Source organism: Lacerta agilis, chromosome 7 (assembly GCF_009819535.1).
Source record: "Lacerta agilis isolate rLacAgi1 chromosome 7, rLacAgi1.pri, whole genome shotgun sequence".
Lineage (NCBI taxonomy): Eukaryota > Metazoa > Chordata > Lepidosauria > Squamata > Lacertidae > Lacerta > Lacerta agilis.
The window spans coordinates 54,284,453-54,310,555 of NC_046318.1; the positions used below are offsets into that span (position 1 = coordinate 54,284,453).

Genomic DNA, 26,103 nt, shown 5'->3' on the forward strand with positions numbered 1-26,103 from the left:
AGGAAGAGTCATCATGAAGTGGTGGGGGTGGGGAGTCCTTGTTTCATGCTACAAAAAAAGGTGTGTGGATTAAAGCCCTGTGAATTATCTATTTCAGCTGGTGTCTGTGGGCAGAGCCGGGGCCCTCAGGTTCTTTCTGCAACTGTTAGGTCTATTCCTGTACCACATGAGTGTGCAGTCATGCATCTCTTATGGGATAGTTAACAGTCTTTCCCTACCAACAGTCCAAGCAATTCATTCTGCTTAGAAATGAGAGCAGTTCCATTGCCATATCAGCAATGGGAATAAATCTCTGTGTTAGCTTGTAGGGAACTAAGCTTCAGTATGGTCATGTTGAAGTGACCACAGGACAAAGAGTCCAAATATCGTGAACATTAGTTCTTTCACTTACGTGGTTCCATGGGGTTCTGTTTTGTCCCCAAACTTTTTTATTGTCTGCATGAAACCACTGACGGAAGAGTCGTCTGGTGATTGGGAGTTGGGTATCATCAATACATAGGTGATACCCATATCAATCTTTCTCTGTCTATCTATCTATCTATCTATCTATCTATCATCTCTATTGCTGTGGTAATCCTGAACTGTTATCTGGGCTCAACGGACTGAATATGAGCTAATAAACTGAAGTTTAATCCAGACAAGACTCAAGTGCTTTTTGAATAGTAGGTCTGGGTCATGTAGTTCTGGCTGTTGTATCACTCCTGTTTAAATCTAGGCTGGACTACTGAAATGCACTCTGTTTGGGGCTTTCCTTGAAGAGAGTTACAAAGAGCTATTAAAAATGTAGCATCTAGTGTAGTTTTGGTGTTCACTGCTTAGGATGCATATATTATATCAGTTCTTTTTCATTAGCTCTGGTTCCGATTAATTTCAGTTCACAATTCAAAGTGGTGTTTGCTACCTAAAGAGTCCTAAATGGCTTTGGGGCCAGGCTTTCTGAAATACCCTCTCTTCCTGCATGGATTAAGCACCTGTAGATCTGTTCCATGTTCCACCATCTTCACTGATGTGCTTGGTTGGGGGACATTAGAATAGCTCATTTTGGCAGCAGGACCAGCTTGTCCAGCTCCTTTCCAAAAGAGGTTTTATTTTCCCACTTCTTTGGATGGCATAAATGTTCTTTTAATCTGCCTTCAACTCCTGTTGTGAAGAGGTTTTTTTAAAAAAACAACAAAAACCCCTGACCCTAACAGCCCTACCGAATACTGACTGAGATACAGTATTTCTTTTATCTCAACATTTTAATTTTATTCTAGTGTTTTTTCATCTGGAACCAGCCTTTCGGGGCAAAAAGTAAGGTAGAAATTATTTTAATTAAATAAAAAATCAAGCAAAGGTTAAAAGGGCTTGGAAAGTTTTGTTGTTGTTTTCTTTGGTAGATGTAAAAAAAAAAGAAAAACCCAGAGCTCTTGTGCTGTGTGGTCCTCTTGCATTATTCTGACCTGTGGAATAAAGTCTCTTCATCCAAAAGGCTCTCAGTCAAACTTTTATACTGAATTCAAAGTCATTAAATAATTTATTCCCTTAAAAGCTTTGACTTCTCTGTTATAAAGATCTTATCTCAAGGCACTCCCAAACTCCCCTTCTTGTTATGCTCCATACTAAGTTATACTTGGCTCATTTCCTAGAAACTTTCTCTGAAAGATTTCTAAGCATACCAGATACTTACAATGAAACAATATGCGATAAGGCTTCTGCATAATATCTAGACATTTATCATCATTTTACTTAACCTGCCTATTTAGCCTAAATAGGAGCCACTCATATTCTGACTAGCCTCACATTTCTGGAGTCTGGATTAATTTTATGGCCAAATATTTCATAATTGTTCTATAAACCTCTAGTCCTGTTCCATAATCCAAAACACCTCACAGTAAATATGTTAATGTTATCTATGTGCTTCTTGCTTTGATGTGCCACATTGGAGTAAAAAGGTCGAATTGTGAATACAGTCTTTTGTGACTGGGCTTTGTTGCAAATGCAAGATTTCAGTTCCTTTATACTTTTTCATTGGGAGTGAATGACATTATTTCTGCCAATCTGCAAGCCTCGTGCCTTAACAAATGCTGTCCATGACAGCTTGCGAGGGCTAAATGCTATGACTGTCCCATTGGGTTTTTAAAAGAAGAAATACCGGTACTCTGATTTGGTCAGCATGTCACTAGTATAATTCTGTAGTAAGTATTATGCAGATGCCATTATTTATGTAGCTTGGCACGCACTTTGTGATAATGGTCAAGATCTGGTGCAGGGTTGCAGTTTCGGCAGCACAGTGACTGGGCAACTGTTTTACGTGCAGGAGGAGTCAGGTTCAGTTCCTGACATCTCCAGGTAGGACTGGGAAATACACCTGTCTGAGGCTCACCACTTAAGAAATTTATTTATTTTAAAATATACAGTATATTAAGTGGTTTATGGTTGCTTTAAAATAAATGGCCTGTAGACATCTAATGAGTTCATGCATAAGCTGGATATTGACCCCGGCTTCCCATGTTCACATCCCAGCATTCTCTCTCTCTTGTATTGCAAATGTTTACATACCCTTTTATGTTTAAATAATTTAATGTTTAAATAAATAAAGCTGCCCTAAAATGCATTAAAAAGTGGAGTTTAAAACTTTTTTTAAAAAAAGAGCACATACAGTATTTACTCACGGTTAACTTTGTTTCTCCCAACAGCTGGGCATCCACATCAGGACTCATGTTTTACAGTTCCTTTCTTTCAAACTGCAGACAAGGTAAGCAAATCAATTTTTTCAAGGGACTAACCAGAGACAATTTGGATTCCGATGCAAGCTAAATGGAGGGAAAACAACAAGTTGAGAATCAGCGTTCTCCTTGGTTTCCATGATGCCATCATTTTTGCAGTGCATCTTGACCTGGGGGGCAGGCAGCAACCTACAGTGTGGGTGATGAAGTCTTCCCCGAAAATGGGATGTATGCAAGGACGCAGATTCTACATTCAGGTTTTTACTTTCACACAACTAGAGAGGGGCGTGTGCGAGTGTGATGTATGTGTGTATACTTCTAACATGCCACCCTAACCATGCCTACTCAGAAGGATGTCTATTAAATTCCATGGGACTTTCAGATAAGCAGACTTAGGATTGCAGCCTTGGTAAGTGTAAAAATATACAAAGATAACAGTATATACCACAGAATGTGTGCGCACAAGAACTGGGGACAGAAGTTTTACTTGTGGCTTAACCAGAGACAATAACATTTTGAAGGATGGGAAACCCATTTTCTCTCAAAATAGACATTTAAATAACATGCACACAAAAAACTTCCAAGAAGCATGGTGCAATACTCGACAAAATGCAAAATCTCATGGATAGCTAAGTTCAGATCTTCACATTAGAGATGGGGATCAAGTCCTTTTGTATAGGACAAGAGGGAGGGAGTCATGGATATTAGAGAAAAATAGATTAGCTCTGATCTCCGATGTCTCTGCTCTAGTGATTCAAACATAATTTCACTTAGTTTAAAATCTTTGCAAATTCATGTTGCTTATATAGCCTGCCTGGTGATATTTGCTTTATAATTGGATTTCTATATTCACCCTGATATTAAGCTTTCTCTCCCCTACCCCCTCCTTTTCTGCTAGCTATTTCCTCTTAGCTCAGTGTTTTCTAATTATTATTTTACTTACTGGCTCATCTGCATTTTAGTTGCTTTATTGCTGTCTGTCTCCAGAAGAGTCTTTTTTAAGGGGGGGGGGGAACTTTGGTTAAGCTAGTATTGTTAACTTTGTTAGCTAACATGAGAAGATGAACATGTAGTGCAAAACATTTTGGCAGCTTCAAAGCAGTTATACTATCAGGGGTCACAGGTAGGGAATTCAAACCTGACCTAAAGTCAATTGGTTTTGTATTGAGCCTTAGTGGAAACCCGTTGTTTATAAAATACTGACATGTAGATGATGAAACTAGAGCTGGGATAGCTCATTATTTAAGAGTGATGATCCAAGCTATTGTTTAAAAAAATATTATTGACTTGTATGAGTATAAATATTTAAAACTAATTCAGAAAAAAATAAGGAGTCCTTTAACACATTGACCCCTTATCATCTTAGTTTGTTCCTTCTCCTTTGGGACAGAGTCAGTGAAATCATTTTGATAAGAAGGGATAGCTCCTTAAGAATCCTTAGATAGCTTTGAAAATGTGGTTTTGCTTATTGCAACTCCTCGGTACTGAGTTTTGCATATGTTCTGTGCTCTCATAGCGTATCTTGTTATATAAATATTGCTTGATATGTTAAAAGTACAGTGGTACCTCAGGTTACAGACGCTTCAGGTTACATACGCTTCAGGTTACAAACTCTGCTAACCCAGAAATAGCGCTTCAGGTTAAGAACTTTGCTTCAGGATAAGAATCGAAATCGTGTTCTGGTGGTGCAGCGGCAGCGGGAGGTCCCATTAGCTAAAGTAGTGCTTCAGGTTAAGAACAGTTTCAGGTTAAGAAGAGACCTCCAGGACGAATTAAGTTCTTAACCTGAGGTACCACTGTAAACTAAGGCTGAAATCCCAATCCCCCTTATCTGGACATGAATTCAATAGGATTTGTTTCTGAGTAGACAAGACTAGTATTGCACTATAAGGTGTTTTTTAAAATGAACTTTCTCTCAAACAATTAGATTCCTATTGTCCACACGATATCTGTCAGGTTGTCAGTTGCATCCCACTAACTTTTACTCACTAACTTGCAATTCAGGTTACCGGTTGCATCCCACTAACTTTTACTCAGAGTACACCCACTTAAATTAATGGACCAAAGTTAGCTATGTTTGCTCTGTATATGACTAGCACTGGGTACAACTCTATGTTCCTTATGGGTGATCTCACAGATTTTGTAACTCAAAGTTTGCTTAGCTACTGGAGTGAGAACTTACCTATGAAAAGCATATGGTGATAGGGGAACCTGAGTGGCCTTTCAGGTGTCGATGGACTCCAACTCCCATGAGCCTCAATCAGAATCGTTGGCTGTCAGAGATTATGGGAGTTGTAGTTCATCAACATCTCGGGGGCCACAGGTTTGCCATCCTTTGGTGTTTCCAAAGACTGAATTCCTCAAGTATCCTTACAGTATTGTTGCATGTGAAACTAAGAAAAGGTAATAGGTTCTACATTTCTTAGGAATTTGTGTAATTATCAGGAATAATTAGAACAACATAGCTGAGTGGTCTTTGGGGTGGGGGAGAAGACTGCTACTAGTCTGCAAACTGCTTTGTCCATCTTTGAAGAATAAGGGAAAGAACACAATGTCTTTAAACATCCTCAGTCTTGGGTGGCCTAAGATGCAACTCGGGGTGTGTGTGTGTGTGTTTTAAGTAATCCATTTCTTCCTGTTAGGTAAAACATTCCACAGTAAAACAGTGGCAACCAATAATTGTGGGATGCTAATGGAATGTTATCATAGTGTAAGTAAAATTCATGATTTGTCCCTGTGGCGGTTCGCTCAACCTGCACAGGTCCCCCAGACGTTTAACGGTCCGTTGATACCTGCACTCACCACTTTATTACTTAACCGCTGCCACCAACCAGTTTGTCTGGTATTTACTTCACTCAGTTCAGTCAAGGAGAATATTGGAACAAAACTGTTTTATTTGAAGTTTAGTACATACGCATGTGGTTTCTGAATAAACAGTACTTTCTTGGTTGTGTTCTTGTTAACAACAGTGCCCAACGATTTCTCCCATCCCTGCTCCTACTCCTTCCCTTGCCACCCTTCTACCAGGCTCTCAATACCCACAACAAGCCCCCTAGCTAAAGACCAACGACAAGCCTAAAGGCTAAAGAACCAAAGACTAACAAACCCCAGACCCAAAGAACCCAAGACCTAAAGAACTAAGAACCCCCTTCCTTCCCCGGGAGGGGTTTATATAGCCAACATAACTCCGCCCCCTCAAGGTTCTTACTGGTTATTTCCTTTTAACACCTTCTATGCCAATCCGAAGTGTGGGTGAACGCCACATACCTCCCCCCTTTAGAAAGTTTGATTCAGGAGGGTTCACTTTGCCAAGTGACCTCCTGATCAACTGTCAGTTGCTACACATAAACATACCTCATTATTCATGGATGTCCACCCCCCAAACAACATATATACAATTTTACTACGGTTATTTTCAGTAGTTCACTCTTCTTCTTCCATTTCCGGTCTCCTGGATAGGGCATCGGCAACGATGTTAAGGGAACTTTCACACTCCTTAGTGTCCTTAAACGCTGTAAGAAGAATCTTTCTCTGGCACCAGTCTTTTCTCTGCCGTATGACACAGTCCACCTCCGATCCCTGCACTCGATGCATCTGTTACGATTGTGGATTCCAAGCTGTGTAAAATCCTTGTTTCTCAGGGTCAAAAGCTCTCTTGGACCAACTTCTCCCTCCTTCAGGATCTCTGTTAAGGGTTCAAGCTCGAGGCCTTGTACACACATCTCCATGTCCTCAACAGCTGCATACGAACTGGTTGTCTGGCTTTTAAATGTACTGGGAACTGTTTTCATAAGTTTATGGATAGCTTCTTTTCTTTAGTCAGCTTGCTGAAGCTTTCTATACAAGCGTGATCACTCAATGAAAGTAGGCTAAAAAGCTCTGATTGCTTATTGCTCATAGCAATCTCCCTTGCTGTCAGTCCATCTTTGGTCTGTATTGATTTATCAGTTCCCACTTTGAGCCATTTGAAGACTACTTTTTTATGTCTTTGCTGTGGTGGCCACATTAATGCTGTGTAACCACGTTTATCTTGGACATTTATTTGTGTTGCATAAGCAGCAGGGTTCTTATCTTCCCACCACACAATCTCTAGTGTAGGAAACACTTTCACTTTCATAGAAAGTTGGTGGGACACCATGCCAGCTATAACTTCCAGGACGTTTTTCTTTCTATATTTCCAATTGCTGAATGGTTTATCATAAATATGACTAGTTGTTCTAACTGATCTCACAGATAGGTCACTGATCACATTGCAGGTATACCCTCCTTTACCAATTTCACGGGCTTTTTTAACAACATGACTACTATAGTCTAGATTGGGTTGAAGGTTTAGTGACTTGACTGACTTTGATGCATTCAGTTGGACACTACGGATTTCATCGTCCATCCTGAATGTCAGGTATTTTGTGATATTAATCCCCATGGGTGCACTAAACACACTGTTGTGTGTGTTTTGCAGGATCTTGCCCCTATATTCAGTTGGAACCACCAATCGTGGTTGTATCTCACCTCCACCCCTTGCTGGGTTGATAAGAACTTCTCTATATAATAAGCCTTGGTCCAACTTAAATCGTTCTGGGCTCTCAGGAGTTAAGGTTTTATTTACCTCTGCCGCCTCAAAATAGGGTTTTAATTCTAAATCCTCCTTTTGTTTTTCCATAAAGCTTGAGGCTTGACTATTAGTCAGGGGAAATAAAGAAGCGTCTCTTGTTTCCATAGACACCCTTCCCCCCAGCTGCTCTCCTTCCTTAGTGGTTACAGCAACTGTATCACTTTGTTCAGGCCTGTGCAACAATAACTTCCCTTGTGCTCTGGTGACTATAAAAGCACTCCGCACATGTTCTACTAAATCCCAACCAATAAGAACTGCAGTGGGAATCTCTTCAGAGATCGCTACTTCCCACTGTCCTGACCAACTCTGATATCCAATATCAACTTTTGCCATCGGTAGTACCTCAGGAGGTTTGAAAATTCCCTTTATTCTTATAGTCTTCCCGGGAATGATGGCCTCTGATTTTACTATATCGGGGTGAAGGATTGTGATTTGTGAGCCCATATCCTTCAGCCCATGATATTTTTTCCCCTCTACCCAAATGTTTTCCCCAGCACTTTGTAATAGGTGTCCATCATGTTGGATTGTATTACAATGTAGCACCTTGGCCTCAGCTACCTCCTTAGGCCCCTGCTCAACTGTATTCCAGTTGGTTGCCACGACAACCGAGTCAGTTGGGCCCTGCTCTACAGCCTGGACACAAAATGTTTTATTTGTAGTTGTGGGACTTTTTATTTTCTCTTTTCCTTGACAACATTCATCCCTCCGATGTTCCCTTTTCCCACATTTCCCACAAAAGATTTCAGGAGGATCTGTCTTGTTGGGTTTATTAAGTTTTCCCTCAGCACTCCCTGATTGTAGGGATGTCTTTTCATTGGGCCCCTTCTCTGAGGAGTAATTTCCCGTATTGGAGTCTGAGGTAAATTTTCCTCGATGTTGTTCAGTCTTATTTTTATTGTTCTCCCACTTCCTCCCCCCATATATGGGTCCATCATACACATAGTCTCGGATTTCATTAATCTCATCTCCTAACCTTGGAGCTGCTGCAATGCTTGTGGGGTATCTTTCTTTATATTCTGGGAAACGTGTTAACTCTATTTTCACAAGTGTTTGCCCATTGGTATTGTTACTGTTATTCTGCTTTTTTATTGCAGTCACTTCCAATCTCCTCATCTCCAATTGAAACTGCATTTCTTTTTCCCTCATTCGCTCCTCTTTCTCTGCTTCTAATTTTTTCCTTTCCTGCTCAGCTTTTAATTTTTCTTTTTCCTGCTCAGCTTTTAATGTAATTTCCATCTGTCTCAATTTATATTCCTGCTCTAGTTTCCACTTTTCAAAACTCTCAGAGATTTTAGGACTCTCTCCCGCAGGTGTGGTTTCAATAGAGCCTGGTTCCCCTTGCAGGTCCCCATTTTCCTCTTCAGCACTTTCTATAGGTGATTCCCTCACCGGGTTCTTAGTCTTTTTGGGTGGCATTTTCTTAAAAATAGGAGTTCAAACAGTCTATTAAAGAAAAGAACGTTTTTCTCTGTCTGTTTTCTGGGCTAGGTTCTCCAAGACTATGGTCTCAAAGTCACGCCTAAGGTTCTTTCTCTAACCTATTCCAGCGTACTTTGCCCCGACCACAACTTAAACCTTTCTGCCAGAATAATTTTTGAGATCACCAGTTCTTAATTCTTTCTCAGCCTCACGGTGATCAAGAGTCTCCACAATTACACCCTAGGACGGGATAATATCCTTTCTAGATTTATCCTCTCCCCCTTCCAGGTGTATTGCTCCTCTCTTTCCAGTCACTGGACTTTTTTGATCCCACCGCTGAGCCACCACTTGTGGCGGTTCGCTCAACCTGCACAGGTCCCCCAGACGTTTAACGGTCCGTTGATACCTGCACTCACCACTTTATTACTTAACCGCTGCCACCAACCAGTTTGTCTGGTATTTACTTCACTCAGTTCAGTCAAGGAGAATATTGGAACAAAACTGTTTTATTTGAAGTTTAGTACATACGCATGTGGTTTCTGAATAAACAGTACTTTCTTGGTTGTGTTCTTGTTAACAACAGTGCCCAACGATTTCTCCCATCCCTGCTCCTACTCCTTCCCTTGCCACCCTTCTACCAGGCTCTCAATACCCACAACAAGCCCCCTAGCTAAAGACCAACGACAAGCCTAAAGGCTAAAGAACCAAAGACTAACGAACCCCAGACCCAAAGAACCCAAGACCTAAAGAACTAAGAACCCCCTTCCTTCCCCGGGAGGGGTTTATATAGCCAACATAACTCCGCCCCCTCAAGGTTCTTACTGGTTATTTCCTTTTAACACCTTCTATGCCAATCCGAAGTGTGGGTGAACGCCACAGTCCCAACTTGGAATACTTCTGTATTGTATTCCTTTTTATTTAGCTTCAGTATCTGTAAGAATTTAAACAATGCTTGGAAAAGAGCCTATGCTTATGCTTGGAGATGTATTTGTGGTGCTATTCATTAAATTAAGACTCCTAAATATGTCTCTAATTACCCTCTTAAGCCACTTATTCAACACTAAATAGCAACTGTTTATTAAGAAATTTGCTTAAGGCTACCACCACCATTGCATTAATTTGTATCTAACTATTTAGAAATACATTGCAAATGTTCCACCATTATTGCGCTAACATAAAAGCTGCAGTCTTAATTAATATAAATGAATACAAACTGAAGGAAGCATGTTTTCAATTTTGGAAGAAAGTTTAAAGCCTCCTTGGAAGAATAAAAGAACATATACATTAAAAATAAATGCAACCCAAAACAGGTCGTTTAGCATTCCCGAAGCACTGTGTGTTTCAGTGCTCTTGCATACATACTTTAACACAGCGGTAGCCAATGTGGTGCTCTTCAAGACAATTTAAAGGTTCTAAACCTTGGAGATTTTAGCAAAATATATTAAAAGCCTATGAAGTATAACACAAACGTTACTTAATGCAAGACTAAGGCTAGTAAAAAGAGTCGTGGGCAACTTACAACTGCCAGGAACGATGCCTTAGTGCCTTCCACATGCACTGCATCAGGAGGATTTGGGGTACAGGAGGATTTGGGGCACAGGACAGAATTCCAAACTAAGATGTGCTCTCCCAAGCCCACATTCCCAGCATGTTTGCACTCCTGCCTCAGCGACATCTACGCTGGTTTTGTCATGTGCACAGAATGGAAGATGGCAGGATCCCTAAGGACCTGCTCTACGGGGAGCTGGCTTCTGGCACCACAGACCAGCTGTGTGTTACAAATATGTCTGCAAACATGACACGAAGGCCGACAGCATCAACCCCACCATGTGGGAATCCCTTGCAGATGACTGCAGTGCCTGGAGGCAGGCGGCCAAGTTGTGTATCCATAGCAGTGACCAGAGGAGAAATGACTGCTGGGAGAAGTGCATCTACAGCAGCACAACTGGATGCCTTCATCTGCCCCAGCTGTAACAAAACATGTCTCTCCCTTATCAGTCTCCACAGCCACAGCGGGCACTGAAACTTTCCAACCTCATCCCCAAAGGCGCACTTCTCTATTGTCTCCTGACTCAGGAAGCCTAAGAACATGTAGTGAGTTCATGGCAAAACCAGGAGCTTCACGATTTGTACTTCATTCTTAGCCACTCCACTCCACTCCACCTGCTGCTCATATGGGCTAGCTTTTTGGACAACGGTTTTCTTGTTGAACTGTTCCTTATCCTGCTTTTTGAAAATACTGTTTTTTATCTGGCTGTGGGTTGAGATTCTATGTTTAGAGTGCAGGTGGTGACTATGAAGTTGCCAGTTTGCAAGTTGCATTGTGTGTATGCGTGCTTCTGGGAAGATTTGATTATGCAGGTTTCAAGTATTTTTAGCCATAAACTTAAACCATCATTAGTTAGCATCCTCTTCTAACCCTGAGACCATACTTGACTGCTTGGTGGAGAAAACAACTAATTTGCCAGAAATACAAGGCAGTGACTGAGAGAAATACTGATACCGTTGTGTAGAGGAAGATGCAATTTTGAGCTCATTACCCTCCATCAGATCATACTGAAAAATTGGCACCACTTCCTTCCTGGGTGTCTCAGTTTTGTGTGTTGTTTTCATAAAGTTAATGAAGGGAGAAATCTACAATATTGAGCAAATGGCTCTTTAAATACTAGCTGTACCCCACCCCAATGTACACACCATATACAGCACACACATCTCCAAAAATGTAACATTGCACAATGGAAATTATGCAGGAAATGATTTCTATTTGGATCAACAGTACAGACATAAGTGTCTTGACAGCTGCAACCTTTTTGGTGCGGGGAGAGGTGTGAGGTTATATACTGCAGGTATATTTCAGCTACACTAGTTTTCATAATAATTAATGAGCTGGTTCACATGGGATCTGTTGTGTCCTCACAGACAAGTTTTATCTTCTCTACTCTGATGCTAATGGCTTCCTCCCAGGTAGTACTATACTATATAAGACAGTAGGTCTCCGTCATGAATTAGCCATGTAAATCAGTGGCATTACTGTACCTTGCAAGAGAGCCTTAAGTCAAACTTGGGGAGGTCAGAATGCCTGAATTGAGAGTGAACACAGAGATCTAGAGCTGTCAACTTCTGAAGCACAAAATCCTACTATCTGGACAGCCACTAAGCCTATGAGGCATAGGTAGTAGTGGGGTCAGAGTCCATGCTCTAGGGAGCAGAGCTGCAAACCTTGTTTTGTGCATTATGTTCATGTAGGGCACTCACGATTTCAAGCTGCAGTGGGGCTACACTATATTCACTTTGGCTGCCAAATGTATACATAATGTCAGTATATAGCAAGGATGTGGAACCTCTGACTTGGGGCCAAATAGCTCTTCTCCAAGTCTCTCCATTTGGCCCTTGACTCTCCAGGCCACACTTTCTCCCAAGGAAACAACCCTTCCTAGCCCCGCTCTTCACTCTCTCCAAGTGCTTTTGCTTCGCTGGGAAGTGTCCTTGAGCTGTGCTCATTCTTCTTGTTTGTCTGGATAGAGGATGAAAAGATGTGGGTTGGCAAGGCTGGAGAAAATCCTGGTTTCTCTGTGCCTGGAATATGTGTATAATGGAAGGGTTCACATCCATTACTCTGACTACTTTTGCCTCTGGCCCTGTCCAGCACCAGCATGCAGCCTCTAAAAGGTTGCCCCCCGAGGGAACACTTCCTTCTGTCTGAAAAAGTTTATTCACTCCTCATATAAATGGTGGTGTGTGTCTACCCCAGATGTGTAGCTTCAGGAAATCTGTGGTCTTGTTCTTCAGTAGAGATGCTGATAATGAAATGCATGCTTTTGGCAATCCATTATAGCAAAAAATAAAAAAAATCTTTCAAGACATCTGACTTCCAGCTATCTCTGGCTTCATTCTATATATCTCCTGGGACTGCCGACTCACCACTTATTGGAGTGGCTGAGCTTTCTCTTTACTAGTCTCAGACCTGCTTTAAGTAACGTTTCCGTTATACTTCATAGGCTTTTTAATACATATTGCTAAAATCTCCAAGGTCTTGAACTTCTGAAATGTTCTGGAGGAAGATGAGAATATACATACACAAAGTCAGCATGACGTGAATTCGGTAAAAGGTCAATCCATGGGTGCTGCCGATATGTGAAGCAGCAGAATAAGCGGGCAAATTAATGAAATTTATCCTGCAGAGGATTTATGTTTTAAGATTTTCCCTGAAGCATAACCCAACTGTTTACAGAATATCAACTTCATATCTGATGAACAGCTTTTGTTTGGATGGATGGTTTACTTGTTTTTAGAGTTCGGTGAACTGATTTTGTTGTTTAGAGCTTGCATTTGTGTGTTTTCTTCTGTTTTTTATTGTGTACACTGCTTAGACGGCTTTATGCTGTGAACTAGTTTATAAATCTGAAAAAACAATAATGATGCGGAAGAGGAGATTAGGGCAAGGAAGGGGACTGCTGCAGCCCATATTTGTTTATGCTGCATTTAATCAAAATTAAATTTTTATTTTCTGCTTAAAGGTGGGTTCTTCTCTATCTTGGGAACACCAGAATCCCCTTGAAAATTCATTCTTATTTATGAGATCTACCATCCCCACTCCTATGTTCAATATATTTTTTGGTATCTTTGTAAATTCTGGTTTATGTTAATAGACACTTGCAAAACCCAGATCCTGTTTAAAAGAACTCTCAGGCAGCTTAGCCAGAATTCTTAATTTCCATTGTCACTGATGCTACCTCCTTACTTTGTTCTTTCCTATGGCCTTATACCCTATGCTGCTAAAGTTTCAACACCATTTGCGTCATGACACCGGTGTGGGCTGAAATCTGAATGGTAGGAAATACTCCCCATGCCACTCAAGGCTGTCTTGTGGATTACTAAGACTGCAATCCTATACATGTTTATGTGAGATTAAGTCACATTATGAGTAGACAGGTATGGCTAAAACCGCAAAGAGAGCTATACTTTCATAGACATCTGATTACGAACTCCATCATGATATTTGAGGCACTTGGTAGAAAGTTCTGGAACATCTCCATTAGCCTGGTTTCCAATGTACTTATTGTTTCCCTAAGTAGTTTTTATATCAAGGACAGCTTTTTTCCTCAATAAAAGTGGGCCTTACAGGGTTTTCAGATGAATGCTGTCTTAATTTGCTCTGGACATTCTACAGCAAAGGGCTTCAAGATGTTTAGCTTTTCATCACTGGAACATATGGAACAAAAGGGAATTATGAGGGGAAATATTTGCAAGTGATTGGGTTACTTAAAAAAAAGTTATTAGAACATGTAGAACATATTGGCAAGGGACAAGAGCTTCATCTTTATCAGTTGTTATTAAAGGAAACAAGATGTGAAGACTTTTTACATTTAAAAGATGAGAAGCGATACTATTCTAGGCCAAATTACTGGCCATTATTTCTAGAACTCCTAATAGCTTGTTCTATGTTTTAATGTTAAACACATCTTTTTCTAAAGAAAATTTAATTTGTTCGCCTTTGCCTCCTACAAAATTTGCTCATACATATGAAATGGTCTGTGTTGGAAGGGATTCAGGTATAAATTTCCACCTTTTGGAGCTGCTCTAGTGTTTAGGGGGGGAAATGGTTAATGCTGTGTTAATAAAAAGATGCAAATAGTTATTTGTTCTTACACAAAGTTGATCCAAAATTTATTAGCTGCAGTGTGCTTGGCAGTAGTACAGTGGCGGAAAAATATGAACTCCCAGCAGAGTTTGATTGGATACATTAAAAAAAAAGTTATAATCACTATGAGCAAATTCTTGCAACAGCAAGGTAAGGGAACACAGGCACTTTCCACCGTGTGCCACATGACTATTTTACAGTGGGCATTTTAATATGCTTCTGGAAGGAGAACCACTGGTTTGGAACAAGCATAAAAATTATAAAGCCAAAATTTCTTACTCTCTATATCAGAATAATAACTTCAGTAACTGAGTTATCTCTTCTTATTTGTTTTAGGCTACAATGCCATACTTATCAGGGAAGAAGCCCATTGAACTCAGTGAGACTTAATCTCAGACATGTATAGGATTGCACTGTTAATCTGGATTGAGTGATGGCATGAAATTGTCAATAGGGAAAGGGTTGGTTTTTATAATGTTGGTTGTATACTGTAAATGTTTAAAGCACCCTGATTCAGCGAAGGAGATGCATAGACCTAAACAGGCTTCTATATACATATGATTGCTGGATTAGGAATTTCAGGAGTAAATTAGAGATACATTGGAATAAACATCCAGAAGTAGATGTTGTATACCCATAGTAAATTCCTTTCAGTCAGATACACATAAAGCTGTCCCACATTCTGGTGCATGTATGTATATAAGCTATTTTTGCACACCACTGCAATGAGAGCTGTGGTGGAAGTATGTAGCACCGTCTCTCAAATGGCTGCCTTCCAGATTTTTGGACTACAGCTTCGATGGTCCCTGACTATTGCCCATGCTGAATGGGGTTTATGAGAGATGTAGTCTAAAGCATCTGGTAGAAACTAGGCTGGAGAAGGTTGATATATGGTGTATAAATTGCCATACAGTAGAAACTCTACCTGCCTCCCTTTTGCTGATCATATCACATAACTGACTTTATTTCAATGCTGTGAAAATTTGCAGACATGTTGGCTGCAGCAAATCTTCAAAGGGCACCAAAATCAAACATTACACAGGTTAATTAATTAGACCAAAGGGGGGGAGAGACAATTGGCATGATCTGCATCACCTGACAGTTAATAATTAAACAATAGTAAATCTTCTCAAGTCTATTTCCATCCTGTCAAACATTAAGTACTTCTTATTCAACTAAGGAATCAGTATACTGTGGTGAATCAGTAAATGGGAATATAAACATCTAAACTAGCTAAATGATTTTCACAAACTTGGCACACACTAAACTCCTGTGTTGGGTAGTGGCCAAAACATCTTTTTGCAGGGTTAGACCTGCAGGGACCCACATAGGCAGGATGAAGTGCAGTCCCAAATACAATACTAAAGAAGTTGTTGAGAGGGTGACTATTAAAGAGATTAAAATGTATGGTTTAACGAAAAGTGATTGGTGTGGTATGTTTATATATTTAATACTCAGATATCTAAATCCTTGAAAGAAACATAAATCCAAATATATAAATCACATAAATGAGAAACTTAATAAAAATGAACATGCCATCCCATGCTTCTTTGAATCAGCAGGTCATTTTATAGCATGAACCTAAACATTGGTGACTTGTGGTTGAACCTTTCCTTTAATCTGCTGTCTAGTTTCTCTTCAACTAATGCCTCTGGTACTTATTTCTAGAAAACCAAAGGTAAATGTCAGGTATGGGGAACTTTTGACCCTCCATATGTTGCTGGACTGCAACTCTCATCATCCTTGGCCCTGCTTGCTGGGGCTGACTGGAGTTGTGGTTCAGCAATATCTGGAGAGCCAAAGGTTTCCCATGCCTTGTATATGCTTTCTGACAATCTTCTGGGTAATGAGAATAAGGTGCTCTTGTTCATTCAAGGCAATAGTGCAGGCACAGTGTAGCTGCTGTATCCTGCAAAAGCCTCACCCAGTCTTTCTGAAAGGAGCATATCTTAAATCACCAAGGCAGCAGATATTCCATGTACAGCTATTTAATGGAACTATATTTTAAGTTATTAGAGGTATGGGCAAGCTGGCAAAACACTTCACTCTTTCTTTGAAGTAGTATGAGCAAACAGGTCAATTTTGATTTCTCTCAGTTACTCTTTTTTCCTATCTACTGCTCCACATTTCCTCATCAGTTTGCAAAGATTTTGTTTTTAAAAAAAGGTTCATGAAAATTGTTACAGTATTTCAATGTGGAGTTCTACTAATTATACACATTTTGAAAGATTTTGTTTTCAAATAGAATGCATCTTAATGCTTCCCCCCCCTCCCCATAATGTTACAATGTTATTTTATGCACATTACATACACACACATTATATGGTTGGGAAACAGCATTGCAAAATTATGACAAATGTTAGTTTCAGTATTGTTCTGCGAAGTGCAAATTAAGTATATAAAGCGAAACCAAATTGAATTTAGATATTTAGACAAATTCATGGAGAATAGGAAGGGCTTACTAGCCTTGAAGGCTATGTTCCACAACCGCTATCGGGGGCTATACAGGCAACAATCAATTTACGCTTGTCCGATTGATGCAGGATTGCTCATGCATGCATAGCGCTGAACCTGGAAGTGACCCTAAAAATTCACTAAAAGGGCAGGATGGGGACAGAGCATTTAGATGGGCTCTGCTGATGTGCGTCGGGGTCTGGAACGTATCCCCCGCACAAAACGAGGATTGCCTGTATTTGAACGCCAGGTGCATAGCTGTCAACTTTTCCCTTTTGTTGTGAGGAATCCTATTTGGAATAAGGGAATTTCCCTTTTAAAAAGGGGAAAGTTGACAGCTATGCAGGTGTTGAGAATCACAAAAGGGAAGAGTGCTGCTGCTGTTCTCACCTTTCTCTCGTAGGCTTCCCATAGGCATCTGCTTGGCCACTGTGAGAACAGAATACAGGAGTAGATGGATCTTTGCTCTTATGTGATCTGAAAGTACCCTGATTTGGTGAAACTTCCCCTAGCCACAATGAAGAAGTATCTATAAATGATACCTGCATTGCCTCTCGGCAAGTAAATCTAAGTATTAGATTCTTGGAAGCATTCCGAAAACCTCTTCTAGTATTTAGGTTGCTGGTTCCATATTGCCAGAATCTCTTTCAGTTCGGCCTGTATCAGTTGCCTTATTGTGCTTTAATGGTGAATTGCTGTGGTTAGATACCCAGACGTTTCAAACCTTTTTTCCCCCCCCAGAATGCTCCTTTTAAAACTTATTTTGCAAGGTGGTCAGGGTGTTTTTCCTCCATGAATACTTGAATCTGTGATCAAGAAGAATGTATTTTCAGTCAGCTGCAGGCTTCTCCTGCCAGTAACGTGATCTCAACGTGGACTGTTGTATTTCAAGCTGTCTAATATGAAGCGAACCCTACAGTATCATTAGGATTACAGCCTTGTATTTGGGACATGGAAAAAATCCTGAGAATGAAATCCCTTTCCTGGCTCAAACCCAGAATGAAACTAATCAACCACATCGGTATCAAACCTAACAATGCAGCCCTACACTGGCAACTTGGTGATGCTTGGAACTTAAAAGTCCAGAATGCAAATAATGTTGATTATTGCAAAGTGGATGCAGAGGATTAAATGTTCACATGCTAAAGTTTCTGCATAGAGTACATTTGATGGAATGGGGCTCAATTTCAGGCTGCTGCATAATCAAGCAGATAAACACTTAGTACTTTGTGTCTTACTCCTATTGGTGATTAAAAGTGCCTTTAAAAATAGATTAATTTGCCTGCATTTTTATTATAATTGCAAGGTTGAAGCATCCCGAGCATTTTAGAAGACATCTGAAGTTTTTAATGTTTGAGGTTTTATTCTGTTTTTAATGTTCTGTTTTATTTGCCACTATGAAGTTGCAGAGAAACACCATTTTTTATATTCAAGAGAGCAGAATTTATTTGTTGGTATTTGATGGCTAGAAGCAGAGTTGGTAATACCATAACCCTCAACTCTTCCGGGATATCACAAAATTACAAAAGCCGTTCCGGCTTCTGATTGGATGTCCTGTTTTGGCTCCCGCAAGAGTGCTGCCCCAAAAGATGCCTTTTGGGGGGGGCAGGCTCTCATACAACTCACCTGGCTCCCGCAAGAACACACCCCTGAAATACACCCAGGATTCCAGGTTCTCATGTGACTCGCATGGAAGCATGGCCCCAAAATACAAGAACCCCAATTTTCTTCTGCGGCATGTTGGCGAGTATGATGCTAAGCACATGCTCCCCAATGGCAAATTAGATTAGATAGCTACACAAATAGTGCATTGCTTTAATCTTTAAAACATTTGGAAACTGCAGCAGTGCAAATAACGCAGACAGGTTGCTGTCCAGCATACTCTTTTTAGACCTCATTTATCCAGTCTAACATCAATTGCACTGCCTTCCTATTTATTTTCAGACTCAATTCTGGAGGCTGATGCTTACCTATAAATGGTACCTGAAAAGGACGCCTGCTTCCTTTTGAATCTGCCCAGAAGATATCAACATCATTAAATAAATACTGTACCACCACTAAAAGGTTTTGTCGGTGGAAACTCAAGACAGAACCTTTTCTCTGACAGTCGCCCCCGTCCCCCCTGCCTCAAAGTGCAGTCCCCTTCCAAAGGTAGAGTATCACTTATGTATCATCATCATCATCAAAAAAGAACACAGGTTTACATGGTAGGTCAAGGTGTAATTACTGAATTATATAAAAGCCTTAAACAATTTGCAGTTTCTTCTCTTTCTCTTAAAATAATATTAAATAATATTAAAATGTGTCTTCTATGAACCGTCTGGAGTTACAACGAAAAGGTTATGTGGTTCTGCTAAATTCACAAGCTATAGATTAATGGCAGTGTCAAAATGCATCTGAAGGAAGCTCATTTAACGTGCCTCTGGGCTAAACAGCACTATTCAACAGCAGCAAAGGTTACATGTTTTCAGGTATTAGAAGGTGCAAGTAAGGACAGGCTGCTTCTATGTCCGAGTGAGTGAGGGTCCTCTTTAGCATGCATTCAGTGAAGCTGGCATGCTGCAGTGTCTGCCTGAGAAGAGAGGCTGTGTGCCTCTTAAGTTTGCAGCTGAGGGAATTACGAAACCTCTACTAGAGTGCAATCTATAGCTTCATTGAGCTGGGACCCCCCCCCCAAAGGAATTCATGTACCTTTTACTAGACAGTCTGAAATATTGAACTTATTTTAACTGCCTAAGTAGTCTGCTCCTTATTGGTCATAAAATGTAAAGAGAGGAGTTTTTATGTCTGTGCAGAAGAGTGAACTCTTTTCAGTAAAATTCAGAATTTTCTGTAAAATTAGTGGGATGGTCTTAATTCAGTAAAATTAAGTGGTTTGGTGTTTCCAGTAAAATGTTTAAAAATTGTATATCATATCTGCATCAAGTACTGGACTTCCCTGACTAGTAGCAAAATGAGCAGCGCAATCCTACAGCTGGAAGTAAAATCCCATTGAGTTCAGTAGGCTTGCTCCTTAGGTAAATGGATGTAGGACTGCAGCCTATATTCTTTTTCTTGAATGCTTCATTTTTTTCAAAGATCTCTAGCTTATCCCGTCCTCTTACCCCATTCCAGCATAGTTTGGCGAGGAAATTTGTCAAAAGCTTTTTGAAACACCCAAGTACCCAATGTCTACCAGATCACCCCATCCACATGCCTATTAACACTCAAAAAATTTAGTGTGATAGGACTTGCTTTTCAGAAACCATGATGTTGATTAAGCAGACTTATTCTATAATATAGAAGAAAATATGCTTGATTATTTATCTTTAATGTTGCCTTTGACCAACTTTAACTGGGGAAAAAACTTTAAACTAACTCACCTGTAATTTCCTGCAACACCACTAGGATTTCTTCTTTAAAAAATGTTGTTACATTGGCAGCTTTCCAGCCATCAAGTATGGAAGCTGATTTTAGGGGCAAGTTACACATTTTTGTTATGAAGATCAGCACTTCACATTTGAGTTGTTCAAGAATTCTTGGGATCACCTGGCAATTTGTTCATTTTTAATTTGTTGATGAGGCCTTAGAGTTCATCTCTCATCATTATGTTTTGCCTCAGTTGTTCAAACTCCCTTCCTGAAAATGTTAGGGCTGCGTTCTACTTGCATACATAGTTAATGTAGCTCTCTGTTTCAAAAAAATAACTTTGCAGTTTTGCATTTCTTGATTCACAAAGATGCGTAAGTGTAGTTGGCCATGTGATCCAAATCCTGCCTGTATTCGAGGTGGTTTTAAGGAAGTGCTCCTTCTAGCCCCATAAGCAAATTCTCCCATGCTTCCGAAGTGTTATTTCTGAATCATAAAAATCCAAGGCTTGTTGTATGTTCCATGATTACAGTAATTCTTTTAAGATTCCTGTTGAAAAGAACCGGGAGTTTCCTGCTGTTTTTCAATGGGGGCAGAATGGGGCTCATGTGTTTATAATTTAACACTTTCTTCTGGGAGGGTTGAGGGGAAAAGGGATTATGGGTCTTAAAATGCTCAGACTGGAGCTGTTGCACAGCATGATTAAACGGCTATTCTTTTATTTCCCCTTTATAAACAAAACAGCGGTGGAGAAACCTTTTTGATGTTTAGCATAGTGCATCACAGGAAAACTCGGGGAGGTCTCGTAAGCTGATTAAATAAAACCAACACGAGTCACAGGAAAGGAAGAAAATGGTTGTGGCCTGACTTGCGCAGAGTTTGAAGCAGCCAATACCGGGCTGAGGTTTGGTGTTTGAGTTGCCAAGTGACCTTTGAGAGGATAATTGCTGATTTATTTTTCCCAGGATTCTGAAAGAGAGGTTTACACACAAAAGGGCATGGCATTCAGGAGGAGGGGGAGAAATACGTATATATTCATTTATTCTAGTGCAATATAACCTGCTTGTATCACAATACTGAAATGCATTGCATATTGATATTTAGAGGCAGGAACTACTCCAATTTCCTCTTGTTTTGGAGAAAGAACCATGTGCTGTGTTCCCTTGCTTTTTTTTCTGAACTGGTGTTTCACCTTTTTTAAAGTTTCAATGGATATGTTAACTGTTTTCCGTATGTACGGCTGATCATGTGTACAAATCTCAATGAAAGAATTAATATGTTATCGTTTGCTCATATAGAAAATATATACTTCCCTTCCCCCTAAATAAAGTTAGATGTAGCTTCATTAACATCATGGTATACACTTAGCTATATTTCAGCTCTATGCCATCATGGGACTGTCTCTGTTCTCCTAAAATTTGGGGTTGTTTTGTCTGTAAAAATTAAACCATTCAAGTTATGCAAAGGGGTGGTTTCTAAACCGACCTATTTAACAGGGTTATGTTCTACAAAACAAACCTGAATGAGGACTTTTTATGGGAAGCCTGGAGGCAGGGATGTCCACAGTGAATTCCTTGCTACTGAATATGACACTGGGATGCCAGTTCCTAAACGTTATTTGCTTATTTTATAATATTTCTTACCTTCATCCTGCAACAGTAGAATATACAGGTATAAAAACAGTTTTAAATATTACAATTGTTGCATCAGTCATTCACCATAAAAATAGCAATTTTGCATTCTGAGCTAAACACTGTTTCTGACAAATAATAGTTCCAAGCTCCAATAATGTGGAGATCGTCTTCTTCCCCCACACTACTTAATTTATCATTTCTACAGTTTTATATCAGCATGCTCAATCTTTTTGGCTGCAAGGTACTTACAGTAATACCATGAAAGCTGGCAAAGGTATAAGGTTTCCCCTTGCATCTAATAAAAAATGTAGTTCGGTTACTTGCAGTATCTTCATTGCAGGCTTGCTATCAGAAGAGAAGCATACACAGTCCTTATTCATAAGCTTTTACTCACAGTGTCAGACCAATACATGAGTGGAAAACAGGGCAATGCCAAGCAGCGAAGCCCCTTTGGTTGTGCATGCTGGCTGGTGCCTGCAGCCGCAGCTGGAATGACTGCAGGGAGGTGGTGTTTGCATGTTTGGCTGTATATGTAAAGGCCTCTACCTGATCTGGAACCCTGACCAATAGGAGGTTCCAGATTGCATGGAAGCTTTCACACAAAGCTGTGTGTGCAAAAGTCCCATCCTTGCAGATACTTGCATTGTACATAGGACAGCAGGAGGAGAAGAAGCTCATTGGCAAACCTGACATCAGAGTCATGGCTACTTTGTGCAGCCTCAAAATGTGTGTAAAAACAACTGAATAGTGCTAAGATCTGGCTTATGGTTTTTAAAGGTGTCATGATGGATGAGAAGAAGTGTTGTGCTAGTGTTTCACATGCACTACAGTGCTGTGTCAATGGAGCCTCAGTTCACATTGCTACTGTGTCAGCTACAACCACTATTGATGGGTGTTGTTCAGCAGTGTCTGTTTACAGCAACTGTTTCATGCTAACCTGTTGCATAGTATAGAATTTGGCAGAAAAGGAAGAAGGTAAAATGCCCACTAAGGATGACTATCATCTTTGCAGCTTCCTAAAGGTATTTTGAGCATCACATAATATGTCAGAAAAGTGCTAGAATGTTGTAGCAAATGGCAGCCAGCATAGCAAAATGGAAGCTATCTTTATTGTCAAGACAAAAATAGTTACTGCAGAGTAGCAGAATCCACCCTGTGTACCACTGTGCCTTCTATCTACAGGATAAAAACATTAGTTTGAATGTTAATCATTACGACTAAATTTGCATTCCTCTCAAGCACTTTTTAAGTACTACAGCATTCTAAAAATCCTTTCGCTATGTAGAGTCCCTGATTGTTCTGGGTTAAAAATGAAACCCAACTTTTCATGGATTAACTATTATGCTTTAAATAACGTTTTGTAAAGTTAATTACAATTTAAGGTGTTTTAGTCTCCTTACGGAAGACAGTATCTCAGTGGACAATTTCCTATTTTTGCTTACAGCAACTAGAAATGCTTGTTTTCCTCAAGTGATACTGGGGATATGAAGTGCTTGACACCTGAACTTTTAGCACACAGTTAGCGTAGCTAAATCATTCTTAGAAATAAAATCTTGGTGTGTAGGGGATTTCTGTGGCTGGCTATATCAGAGCCAGAACGTGACTATTGTCTATCTGAAAGACAACTTAAACATCAAAGACCGAAAACCACTGGACAACTAGATTGCTTCCTTCCTAATCCTGCAATTATTTTTACTACATCAGCAGCAAGGGACAAAGGAAAGCAATTTCACATATAGGAAGCTGGCCTTAATGCCTTGGCAGTAGAGATCATAAGCAGAGGAGGCTGCAAGGGACATTCAGTTGCTAAAAGTGCTCTTATTGCAGAAGGATTTCAGCTGCTGGGGTACCGTAATGTCTTCTTGTTGAAAGAAGGAAGCAGGGTGGTTTGAAATGTTTAATTGTTCTGCGTACCTTGCATTAAAATGCCCAGAGCTCATCATGAAAGCAGAAGCTGGACTATTTATAAATATAATTAGCTGTCAAAGTCCTTGGTAAAAGGTCAATTTGGGAGCCAAAATGAATGGGTAGTGGTTAGAAGAGGTATCCATTGCCATACAATTGGGTGAGACACTGAGAGGGATTCAGGGAAGTTTCAAGAAATGGTTATGCTGTGAAAGCTTTCAGAAGCTGATAACTAGGCAGGAAGAGACAAGGAAAGGGACATCGTGGTTTTTAGGGTGTGTGAGAAAGAGAGAAGGAATGTGATTTGTAAGCCTATGGGTATGGTCTCTATGGTGCTTTTATAAATATCTCAACACACACTGCCAAATTAATGAACTGTAAAAGTCCATTCCTGCCTCTCCCTCCACCTTTAGAGTCAAGTCATGCATCCCATGAGCCCTCTAAAAACAATATTTCAGACTTTGGGACAGATACCCAGGCTTCCAGTCAGCAGAATGAACAGGTTCCCCAAGCCCAGCAGCAGAGCTAACTCAATACTGGCTACAATATGCAGTAAGTGGAATAAAAAACCTTTACAACCCCACCCTCCATAAGAGCATTAAGTCACAAGCAGGAAGAATGCCACTGTCAGGCTTCCAATAGGCATCTGGTTGGGCACTGTGAAAACAGAATGCTGGACCAGATGGACCTCATCCAGCAGGCTCTTTGTCTATTCTTAAGTCTAAAATTACCCAACTGCATCATTGGTGAGACATATGCTTCTAACTCATTCATTCATTCATTCACACACACACCCTCTGCCATAGACGTAAGATGCTGATAATTTGTATAGTGAAATCATTTAAATGCACAATGATTTTATTTTTTTAGTCCTGATCATGTTTTCACAGCGACCCCATGAATAAGTTCATTGTTACCTTTAGGGCTGCAGTGTTTACTTGATTGATCTAATGAATTAACAGCATTTTGTTTGACTGTCTGCAAAAGTGGCCTCCATTAATCAGGCAACAGCAGATTTTTTTTTACTTCTAATATAATTTTTAATAGAACTTTTTATAGAAACTGCAGGTGGTATAATTATTGCTGTGATACCAGATGTAATTTTAAAATTAAAATTACTGCTGTATTTTTTTCCTTAAATGCAGATTTAATTGATTAATTGTAGGAGTTCCAGCTTATCTTAACTGGTGATAGGCCTACCTATTTTCCAGTTTGTAGTTGGGATTTGAGGTTTAGAAGAGGAGGGAGGCAAAGAGCTTGTCCTCTTAAGGAACATGTGTTTAGAAGGGTTTTAAGAACATGACAAGAACCTGCTGGACCAGGACAATGATCCATCTATTTTACTGTACTGTATATTTTGATTTTAATATGTCATTTACCTATTACTGTGCCTTTGGGCCAGAAGCATAAAATAAATCAATCACAATGATGCCAGAGTCTATAGAATTTGACCTCTTGTGTCACTAGCTCAGCAAGTGCAGTACCTTTTTCAATCAGCTGAATTGGTGGTGCCCAGGTGCATCAGACTTCCTCTTCTGGCAAATAGTAGCAGTGGTGTTTTAGTCTCATTCCCACTCCCACCAGCCCTTTATAGTCTAAAGCGAAATAAATAAACTCTGACAGTTGTTGCCTCTTTTCTTTCATACAGACTGGCCCTCTGCTCCGGAATAGGCCTGCTGGAAGACCAGCCAAAATGGAAATGCAGTGTTACATGGCTTTTGCCTTTTTAAGAAAATGAGGTCACTGTTGTACAACTACCGCGAATTAGCTACTTTAATTACCGTGCCCAAGAGTGATGAGGAAGCGCAGGGCAATATCCCATAGATGCTTTGCATCAGAGCAAGAATTGACACTTGTTCAATGACACTTTCTTCTCTCTCCCCTGGCGTCCCCCCAATCAGTTCTAGGTATTTCCCCGACCCTCCAGAGAAGATTTGGGGAAAGTGTGGGGCACATGGGAGTGGAGGGGAGGTTCAATTGTTCAAGTGCAAATCCTTTCACTGACAGCATGCATGATGTCACCTACTTTACCAAAGCCGAAAAATCCAAGGAGATATGGCGAGCCCATTACTATGAGGGAAGCAGGTGAGGCCAGGGCCGGCGCGTCCATTTAGGTGAACTAGGCAATTGCCTAGGGCGCCAAAATGGAGGGGGCGCTGGCCAGGCTTGGGCGGGATGGGCTAGCAGCAGCTTCTCCGCTGTAGCGGAGAGGTGCTGCTTGCCCCCTACACCACCCCCCGGCTCCCGCTAAAGCAGGCTGGGACGGTGGGTGGGATGGGCAAGCAGCAGCTTCTCCGCTACAGCGGAGAAACTGCTGCTTGCCTCTCCACCACCCCCGGCTCCGGCTAAAGCAGGCTTTGGCGGGGGGGTGGCAGGGGGGTG

The 26,103-nt window shown here is 40.5% G+C and overlaps 1 protein-coding gene across 7 annotated transcripts in view; it reads left to right on the top strand.

Annotated features, from left to right (window-relative positions):
• Positions 1 to 26,103, top strand: part of SULF1 (sulfatase 1) — a 100,780-nt gene that overhangs the window by 10,201 nt on the left and 64,476 nt on the right. For 6 of the 7 annotated variants that reach the window (XM_033155354.1, XM_033155358.1, XM_033155359.1 and 3 more), the window contains exon 2: positions 2,679 to 2,737. The exons of the other annotated variant lie outside the window; for it this stretch is intronic. The gene's annotated coding sequence lies outside the window, so the exon portion shown is untranslated. The remainder of the gene's footprint in view (positions 1 to 2,678; positions 2,738 to 26,103) is intronic. 7 annotated transcript variants of the gene reach the window in all.